Raw genomic sequence first — 10,497 nt, 5'->3', positions numbered from 1 at the left:
TTTAACCTAGTTAGATTTGAATTGACATGTTGAGGCCGTGTCATTTTTTTTAACTCAACACAATTAGACACATTTCAACATGATTAATAATCATATATATATATATATATATATATATATAGATATATAAAGATTTCTTCCTGATTGTTCTAAACAATAACACACGTGTTAAGTAAAACAAATATTGAGAATCATAGAAAACCCTTTTACAATAATACAATTTAGATATGAAATGTACTTGTTGCCTAGAATTGTGTTAAAAAATTGTAACCCAGGCTATTGTGCATAAATGTTTTACATGTTTATTGTTGTAAACATGTCAACATAGCATGCCATGTTAGTACACAATGTGGCGACACATTTAATAATCCTGTTAACTAAATCGTGTCATGTAACTCATTTTGTTAGACATTTTGTGTCCGTGTTGAGGCAATTTGACATGTTCATTTAATATGTCGCATTCAAATTAGCCACACACATCTTATATCGCTAATTGAGCACAACATGACACGAATCATTAGCTCTTACTTTCATATGGATGATTCAAATTTGATTTTAATCAGCTAATACATCGAGTTTGCGCAATTTTGTAGTTGATGGCTTTGCTCTCAATCGAAAATGCAAATACTAAAAAAGTTAGTCTATCATATGACTCAAATTAAAGTCGAAAAAAATCCCAAGTCTCAGGTCTAGTTTTCGGGTCTCGGACGCAGGAGATGGGGCTCTCGGATCCATACTCTTACAAAAATCAGTTTTAGGTTTTCAAAAAGTGTAAAGAAATTTCAAAATTTAACCATAAATTTGTCTTGAGCTAGAAAATTTTCCTATCGCCTCATTTTCCAAAAGCCATACCGATGGCCAAAAAATTGGAAGAAAAAAATAAAATTCACCCGCCAATTAATTTTTTGTGCGAAATAAACAGTTCGTGACCATAGATTAAATTCATCTAAGTAATGAATGTATAGTTTTCATAAAGAACAATCAATTTATAATCAAATTTTACATAATTTCATTTTGGCAAAATCAAAAAAAAAAAAAAGAGGAAAGTCCACCGTCATTGCACATAGCTGTTACCTCCTTGCTTCCCTCTGCCGCTATATTACATCCCACTCGACTCCACCAAGAGCTTTCTCCGTCAAGCTCCCGGGAAGATCCACCTCGCCGGCGACAATGGCGGCCCCCGGCGACTCTCTTCCGGACATGCTCGACTCGCGAACGCATTTCTTCGGCCTCAAGCTCTTCGTCCTCGTCGGCGTGGCGGCCGTCGCCGTCGTCTGCCTCGTCGCCGTCTGCCTCGGTTGCCTCTGCATCTGCTCGAAGCAACGGAGCTCGAAGGGCCGCGACGTCGGGCCGAGGCGGAAGCACGGGCCCGGCTCCGTCCCGGCGGCGACCAAGACGATGGTGGAGCTCAGGGCAGGCGCGGCGGATCGCGTCGAGCGCGGCGCCAGAGAGGAGGGCGGGATCGGGTATGCGGAACCGGATCCGGCGAAGTTCCGGGAGCTACTCGAGATCGGCAGGGACGAGGCCGGACATGGAGGAGGCGGAGGAGAGAAGATGAGGAGGGAATGCGCGGCGACGACGGCCACGGCGGCCCCGGCCGTCGGAGGGGAGAGCCCCGCGGCGCCGGCGCCGGCGGCGGGAGGAGCGGAGGAACGTGGGGTGGGGGCGGTGGTACAGCTTGCGGGAGCTGGAGATCGCGACAGGGGGTTCGCGGAGGAGAACGTGATCGGAGAAGGAGGCTACGGCGTCGTGTTCAGGGGGGTCTTGCCCGACGGCTCGGCGGTGGCGGTGAAGAACCTGCTCAGCAAGAGGTACGCAGTCCCGTAACCCATGAACGCGCTCTCCCGTTTCTGTCTTTTCCTGCGAATTTTTCCCGAGAAAGTTCCAGCGACGCGCTTTCCTGGAAACGTCTTCTGTACGGAAGAAGAAGAAGAAGATGATGATGATGTGATGCGTGTGCGTGCTGTTCTTAGATCAGCATCCACTGACATTTTCATTCGACGAAGACGAAGACGCTTGAGAGTCAAACCACCTCGTAATTTGGGAAAAAAAAGCATTTTTATGTAAGTAATTAACAAAGAAAATGGGTTGTGTTGACTTATTGACCAGTGCTTTAGAAATACTTATTTTGTATAATTAGATAAGAGAAAACTCATTTTCTTTAACCACTTGTCTATTAAAAATGTACTTTTTTTAAGCATGTGTTTTCAGGGTCAATGCGTCTGTATACTTTTTAAATAGCTTCTCTCTGTCTTGTTGTAGTAGTGACATTAAAGAGGCCAATTAGAAGAAGTGAAGTAGTTAGATTTGAACAGTAGTCATTTATTGCAATGTGAGTATTATCTGGGTCACTTTAGATCGACCGGACCAAGAATGTGTTTTTTTCGTTTTCAACGAAAATATAAACAAAAAAGAAATTATTTTTCTTGAGACGTGCCTGGTCTGAAAGAGAAATTGTTTTCCCTGATTCTTGATTCTTGGTGTGCATTCAAGTGAGAAGATCCCTCTATTTCTATTTCCTATCTCTCATCAATTTTTCTCTTTCTTAATATCGATTAGTCTCGTCTGTTCCCTTTTTTCATAAAACTTGTCTATTATCTCTTTGTTATATTTCAATGATGCCCCTGTTATTTTACGCTTAAAAAAAAACCATTGTATGATATTTGCAACTATAATCGTGTAGTTTCTTTCCTCATATTTTGTAATTCTTGTTATTTTGATAGGTTACAGGATAAATAAAGAAGATGTTGATTTTATTTCTTAATTTCATGTCATTTTTAACAACATAGGCTGCCTTTAGTGGATTCACTTCTCATGTATGAAATACCATAATACCAATTTTTTCAACTTACTTGTCTTCGGCGCAACCAACACCAGAAAATGATCTATTCTCTCTGAAATTACTGAAAAAATTTTAGACGACAAAATGTTTTTAGTGAAACAATCTTAACTGACATCTTCATTTTCTTGGAATTAGTGGTGTAACGATTTTAAGTGACAAATTAAATATGCGGATCCATGTGTAAGGCGGTTGTTTGGCTACTAAATGCATGAACATCCAAATAAAACTTTGTCACCAAATAAATAAAAAAAACAGTGACCTTTTTAAGTATATCTTGTATTGTTGATATTCAACTGGTGATTCTTTTTGTTTCAAGTCTGAATTTCATGTCAGATGCTTCTTCTTTTGTTCTTGCTCTTTGAAGAAATGTTATAGTTTCTGGCTCATATTTGCGGAGGAACTTTGGGGTTTATCGGACAGATAAGTTCCTTATATATTCTGTGATGCATATGACAAGTTTCAAACGTAAATGACTTTATCAGTTTTGAACTTTATGAAAGATGAAACCTCACATAAAGTTCAGTAGTAAATCCAGCATGTAAGCTTGCAACATCTGTGAGACTCACACTAGGACAATGCATTTTGCTGAGTCTGATTCAGAGTCGATAGTGCTGAATTCAGAAGATGGGAACTCCTCCACATTTGCATCTACCTCCATGGTCACCGAGTATCTTCGTTTTTCTATGTTCCTTGCATATTTCCTTTCATTCCTGGCTTCTGTTTCAACGTCTGTTCTGCAGTCTTGGACTGAAGTTTCGTTCTTTGCTAGTATTGTGGGTTTTGGATCCATTTCTTTGGCATGTCAGATTGCATTCGATGAAGCTAAGGACCATAGTTTCTAAAGCTCATCTACATACGATTCACAATGTTTGGTTTGTGTTTGAGTCGAAGAACAGCAATGTAATGAATGAAAGCCAAACCTAGTTACTTGTTTTCAGGGGTCAGGCAGAGAAGGAGTTCAAAGTGGAAGTTGAAGCCATAGGTAAAGTAAGACACAAGAACTTGGTTGGGCTAGTTGGATATTGTGCAGAGGGTTCTAAAAGGTAATTGTCTAGCCGCATTACAAAAAATTTTCCATGAGGCCAAGTTTATATAATGGTCCCTATTGAAACTAATGTTCATGACCACAGGATGTTCGTGTATGAATACATCGATAATGGAAATTTGGAGCAATGGTTGCACGGTGACGTTGGACCTGTTAGCCCTTTGACATGGGACATCCGGATGAAAATTGCAGTCGGAATAGCTAAAGGGTGTGTGCAACTCTCGCCTCTGATTCTTTCTGTTCTGCTGACTTTGTGGAAGGAAGTTTGCCTTCACTTTGACTTGCGTTTTAGAACGCTGGCAGTCATGGTGTTTCTATTAATTGTTTCATCTATTCATTGGTTTTGCTCTCTCAGTGACTTTCTTGTTTTACTTCAGTGGTCTGGTTTTCTTTTCAGGCTAGCCTATCTGCATGAAGGTCTAGAACCAAAAGTAGTACATCGGGATGTAAAAGCTAGCAATATTCTTCTGGACAAAGGATGGAATCCCAAGATATCAATTTCGGCCTCGCCAAACTCTTGGGGTCTGAGGCTAGCCACGTGACTACGCGTGTAATGGGCACTTTTGGGTTCGTTCTTCTCTAATCACCTCTTTATCAAAGTTTAAGGAATTATACAATCCGGTCCACCCTTGCAGCTCATAATGTAGAGAAGTTGAGTGACTTCTCATCATCTTTGCAGTTACGTTTCTCCGGAGTATGCAAGCACGGGCATGCTTAATGAATGGAGTGATGTATACAGTTTCGGGGTTTTACTGATGGAGATAGTAACGGGAAGGACTCCGATTGACTATTCCAGACCAGCAGCAGAGGTGAATATATTGCTCACTAGGATAACTTTCTGTAATTTACCGATAAACCTTACTCGACATCCTGAGGTTTCTGTTGCATGTTCGTCAGATGAGCCTAATCGAATGGGTTAAGGAAATGGTAGCCAGCCATCGTGGGGAAGATCTTGTTGATCCCTTGATTGCAGTTCAGCCCCCTCCTAGAGCTCTGAAGAGGGTTTTGCTGATCTGTCTGCGCTGTATCGACTTAGAGGCCACCAAACGACCGAAGATGGGGCAAATTGTTCACATGCTCGAGACAGATGATTTCGCTTTCCGCGCTGTAAGTTCTTATCATCTCTAAAAGTTCGCATTTTCTGCACTCCATCACTTACTGCTGAACATGCCATTCTGTTAGTGAATCATTCTGCTGAGTTTTCAGTTGCTTTATCAGTGCCGTCACCATTTCCTACTATGAATGCATAATGCACATGTTCCTCAGGTGCGATTTTGGCTTGTGAAGCCTCGAATCTTGCATCTTGTTTCCTCGTGGATGCATTGCTGGGATTTGAACTTTCTGCAGCATCTTAACCAATAGCAACTTGAAGAGAAAAACTTTTAAAGGAGAGTAGTATGAAAAAGTTAATGGTGAATCTGATTCTGCTGAATAAAGTGTGCCTTTGCTAACAAAGGTCACTCTCCCTCACAAAGATAGACATGATATCTACATTGTGGGCATGAAAGAATGGTTGCTGTCACAACATGACTGAATTGTTCGAGTGTTCACTTGACTCGGTTGTTACCGAGTTCGCCCCACCGCCACAGGAGCGGCAGCTCGAGCATGTTATAGCCATGTATCGATTTCCTCTAGCAAAACTTTTCTGTCTGATGAACTCTTACCTCAGCTAATCTTCATTCGAATATAAGTTCTCGGGTGAGTGAATCATCTCCACATGATTGCAGGAACACCGGCCAGCTCGAGAGAAAGATCCACTTCTATCGAGGGGGTCGCTTCGCATGACATTCATCCGGATAGATCGAGTGGCGATAACGCATGTTGCTGGACTCGCGGGTTCACCGTCTTGCGGCCTAAGTCAATTCATACAAGAAACAGATTCTTGGATAACTTTAATGGGTATACAACACATATCTTGTGTCTCTTGTCTTGCTTCTAATGTATTATTTCACCTGTAAATGCTGGAAATTTCTCCCGTTTTAGTTCGATAAAAGCCGTGTAAATTTGTCGGCTCGACGGACAGACTTAAGTGGAGAGGAGTGTCTCACATTTTATTGCAGTGATTCTTAACATTCTGGGAATTCCTGCTGTGCATCCAAATTGAATGAAATTTATGGCAAAGGCAATATATTGGGAAGATCCATCCTGGTTTTCTGTTCAATCAAACTCCCATTTCCACACTGAAGGAACATAAACTTAACCCTTGCCTTTTGGGCCAAGTTTGTTGAACCTAACGACTGAGCCCATTTGAGATATGCTGTCCTCAAAGTGGACAAGGCCCAATATGGCAAGCGGAGTAGGGCCGGGCCGTTGTCATGAGCGAGTGTCTGGTGACTTCGACGGAATGGAATGGAATGGAATGGAATGAAAGCGAGGAGGAGGAAATTGAACGCGAAAGGAATCAATGTTAGAGAATCCCAATGCCTTTTTGGCCGAATAACGAGAATGGAATGGAATGAGGGTCCTCTTATTCAGAGTAAGAAAATAGGAATGTAATGGACTAATGATATCGGCATGTTTAATATGAAACTTAGTATTTATCAATGATAGATAAATAATTGCAAGAGTCAGAGATAGGAAATGATAAGCTTTTGGCAGTGATTATTTTATGGTTAATATCAAGAAAAATTTCAAATTAGTATACATGTGAGAAATTTATCTCCAAACTTATTTTTTATTACAAAAATCCTAAACAGGTATATTTGTAATAAATTTTATTCTTCATTATCTTTTGTTAAATTTTACTGTCAAATTACTAAATTACATGATACGTTGCGGTTGATGGGTGTACTAATTTGAGACTTTACTCTTTGTTTGTAACATGTGTATTGGTTTATGATTTTTTGTAATATTAATTCAATTTAACGAGTAACCAGGTAATTTTGTTACAAATGTACTGGGGGGTTTTTATTGTTAAAAAAATTAATTTTGGTAAAATTGTCACAAAGTATACAAGTTTGAGATTTTTTATAGTTAAAAATTAATTTAAAGTAAATTTGTCACTGGTGTATTAGCTTAATGTTAAAAAAAAATCTAGCGAGTTGTTATAATTTTCTTAACTTAAAAGATGAATGTGATTTACAATTCATAATAAGTAATACATAGGTTGTCCATATTCATATATTATAATCGACTTAATATCCTAAAAACCTCCAATTTTAGCTTTTAATCCAACTTTATCATTTTCTCATTAAAAATCCAACTTTAAGTTCAATTCCAGTTCTACCTCAAACTTTTATTGTCTTGTAACCCTCAATTTTAGGTCATGTCACAATTCTATCCTCATTTTTTTGGTACTATGAAAACTCATGACACTATGGTCTTGTCCTAATTTAACCCTAAAATTTGTACTATCCGTTAAAAAAAAACGTACTTTTACTTAAGTAACAAATCTACCTCTATTAATCCTCTGTCAAAAATCTGTTGACAATTGAGAGCTGGAAAACTCCCAAATATGAGTTGTTCAATATTCCAAGTGCAATTTCTATGATTGCGAGAGACAAAACATCAGAAGCATAAGAGATCGAAAACCAAGTGCAAAATAACTAAGGCGATTTTGATGAAGGATTTATGAAGGCAGATTTGAGATTTAAGTATAAGTTAGCAATCTCTAAGGAACCAAAAAAAAGTAAATTGAAACTTGAATTTTTATGAGACAAAAAGATTTAGGGTAGAATTGATACTAAACCTAAAGTTAAGGTTTTTATACGAGAAAAAAATAAAGTTTAGGGTAGAATTGACACTTGACCTAAAGTTTGGGGTTTTAGATGACAACATAATGTTTAGAGTAGAATTGAGACTATAACTAAGGTTAGAGGTTTTTACGAGACAAATTGTAAAATTTAGATAAAAGTTGAAGTTTAAGGTTTTTGAAGGGTTTTAGGCTTGTTATAATCAGTGGTATTATGTCAATTTAAAATTTGTTATTAATTTACTTTTTATTTATGCTTTTATGGGGACTCCAAGTTCGCTTCTCAAAATAACAAGGAAAATTATCTTTTCTCAAATTTATTGTATAGATGTCAATTTAGTCTTGAATTTTCAATTTTAATGATCCTAAACTTCTATGTAGAATTCTTATGTAACTCTAATCAATTATTAAAATCGCTAATGTGGCGATTCATAGGTTATCCTCATTAGCTTGTCATGTAGGACGATCGACGATGATCGAACGTCACCTCTATATAAGAACTTGGCATAAAGGTTTCAAACCCCATATTGGCGAAATTGAAAAACTTTAGATGAAATTGACATTTCTATAAGAGGTTCAAATCAATTCGATATTAAAATAACGTGTCGGGAAACCCCAACGGATCTCTCACGTGGCACCAGTCTCTAAAGGCTAGAATTCAAGTCACATCAATCATATGTGTCGAAAGATGAGAGAGAGAGAGAGAGTTGCCATGCCATGTGATAATGCTTTTTGCATAAGGAAGTGGAACGGGTGGGGGAGAGAGGTTGCTTGTCGTTTCTTTAAGCATGAGAGACACGACGCCATTATGGCCTTTGCTGAGGAGCAAAGGTCAAAAAGGAAGGGCCTACTGGGCCTTGTACTCGCGTTGGCCGACTTGACCTTTCTTCATTTTTTAGTCGTCTTTTCTAATTTACTTATATATTTTGCGGGTATCATACTTTCCATTTATTGCGACACATTTGCCTCCACCTCTAGTCAACTTCTAATTGATCGGCCACGAATTGTGATCGTCGTGCATGCCAAACAAAATAGAAGTCGGTACCGATGATGCCCAATGGCGCGTCCCGTCAATCAGAAGAGCCGTTAAAGAAATTCCTTTTGATCTTGATTGGAGGAAACCGCTGTCTAACCTTGCAAGCAAAGTGAGATTTTAGGGCTTTTGTTTGAGTTGTGCAAGATGAAGTTCTCATTAATAGAGGGGAAGTAATCCGGACGATTGCGAATGATATAATCGGTAAATATGTTTTCCTTGTTGCAACATATTCATTCAATTGTCAATGAGGAATTATGCTTACTTGATCTTCATTACAAATAGTTGTGGGATTTGCTATGACTTTCATGCAGAAAAAAAAAAAAAAAAGCTGCTTTTATGGCTCACGTCTCTTTTTCTTATTTTTTCAAGATCTTGTTCTAAGTATTGTATAGCCAATTTCAAAGTTATGACTTATGAGATACCCGCTAACTTTATGGATAAGAAGAGACCTAGTTAATTGAAAGTGACATGAGTGAAAGGGATTGCTCCATATTCACCCGGAGCAAGTGATAGGGTCATTGAAATTTTCAATCTGCTTATAATGTAGATTTTAATCTTTCTAAAGTTCAACCCTCCAAATTTGACTCGTATTAGTTGAAAAGGCAAAAGGGTATCACAAAGAAGAGCAAATCTCACAATTCATTTTCTAATTTTACTATTACAAAGACAAAACAACCATCGTGCTCAATTTTATATATTAAAAAAAATACTTAATTTTGAATGTAGCATCTCGAATTTTACAAAACCCGACGTTAATTCATGACACCTCGAGTTCCCGATATTTTCTTATTTTTGAATATTGCTAAATCTACCAAAATCTCCATCTTCTTAATCACCCAAGGTTGTGTAAAATATATTGGTTTTACCTGCAAAATCGAGTCTTAGATTTAAGAGCTCGATCACGTGGGAAAGTGACTAGCGTCTAATAAATTACCGTCATTATCATGATATCTGGTCATGTATTTAATTTGCCAATATTAGATGGTCTCCTAAATTGAAAAGGAGGCACTTTCCAAAATGCTAGCATGACTATTTAGTGAAATTGTCCATTGAGTCAACATCATCCTTCATGAAACGGCATGACCGATGCCCTGAAAACTCAAGAAGTACTAATTTGATGATGCAAGTAGGTGTTATAATGGTGTGTGAGTGGGGCGATTAATACACAAGCCATCAGATAAGGAAATCATCCATGTTTATAGATATCATTTGTTTACGAAAAATAAATAATTTGAAAAGTATTTAAAAACATTCATCTTTGTTACTTGAAAGAGTCGGTCAATAAAAAGTGTGTTCATTATCGATAATAATATATATTTAAATATTTTTATGCAAGATAAAAATAATTTTTATTCATTCACTTTTGTAATTGATTCAAATAATCATTTTTAAAAAAAATATTTTCACTTATCGAAATTCTGAAGACTTCTAATCAAAAACAAAATTCTGACCACCCATTTATATCATTCCATGTGATATCATATAGCATATTGACATATATTTTTGTGCGTACAATGTGTGTTTTTATAATATACTATAATGTAAATATACTAAAAGAAGTTGTCGGTCCAGAAAGTTGTCTCCATCGGAAAGTTCGCGCGGTCTTGAGGAAGTCGCCAAAAGGTTCAAACGACGTGTGCGAGAGAGAATGGGCTGCCCTTTTCCACCGCCGTCCTTTACCACGCGTACGCGACTTTTGGGCTAATGGGATGATGCCACGTCAGCGAATTCAGTGCCCGAACCTGCTCAATTCTACAAAAAGAGCAAGAGAATTGCCTCGAATCATTTAATTAGAGTAGGTAGGATTTAAGATTTAATTAGTCAGTATAGTGCACACATGTCAAATCTTGATTATTGTAAATTAGGTGGCTTTTGAGATGGAA

General features: G+C 38.0%; 1 pseudogene; it reads left to right on the top strand.

The window, feature by feature from the left end:
* Positions 1-1,084: 1,084 nt before the first annotated feature.
* On the top strand, positions 1,085-5,968 carry LOC120296108 (annotated as a pseudogene).
* Positions 5,969-10,497: the final 4,529 nt, after the last annotated feature.

The sequence above is a fragment of the Eucalyptus grandis genome, chromosome 7 (genome assembly GCF_016545825.1).
Source record: "Eucalyptus grandis isolate ANBG69807.140 chromosome 7, ASM1654582v1, whole genome shotgun sequence".
In the NCBI taxonomy this organism is placed as follows: domain Eukaryota; kingdom Viridiplantae; phylum Streptophyta; class Magnoliopsida; order Myrtales; family Myrtaceae; genus Eucalyptus; species Eucalyptus grandis.
The sequence above is the reverse complement of the archived record's forward strand: the minus strand, read 5'-3'. Positions and strand labels throughout refer to the sequence as shown.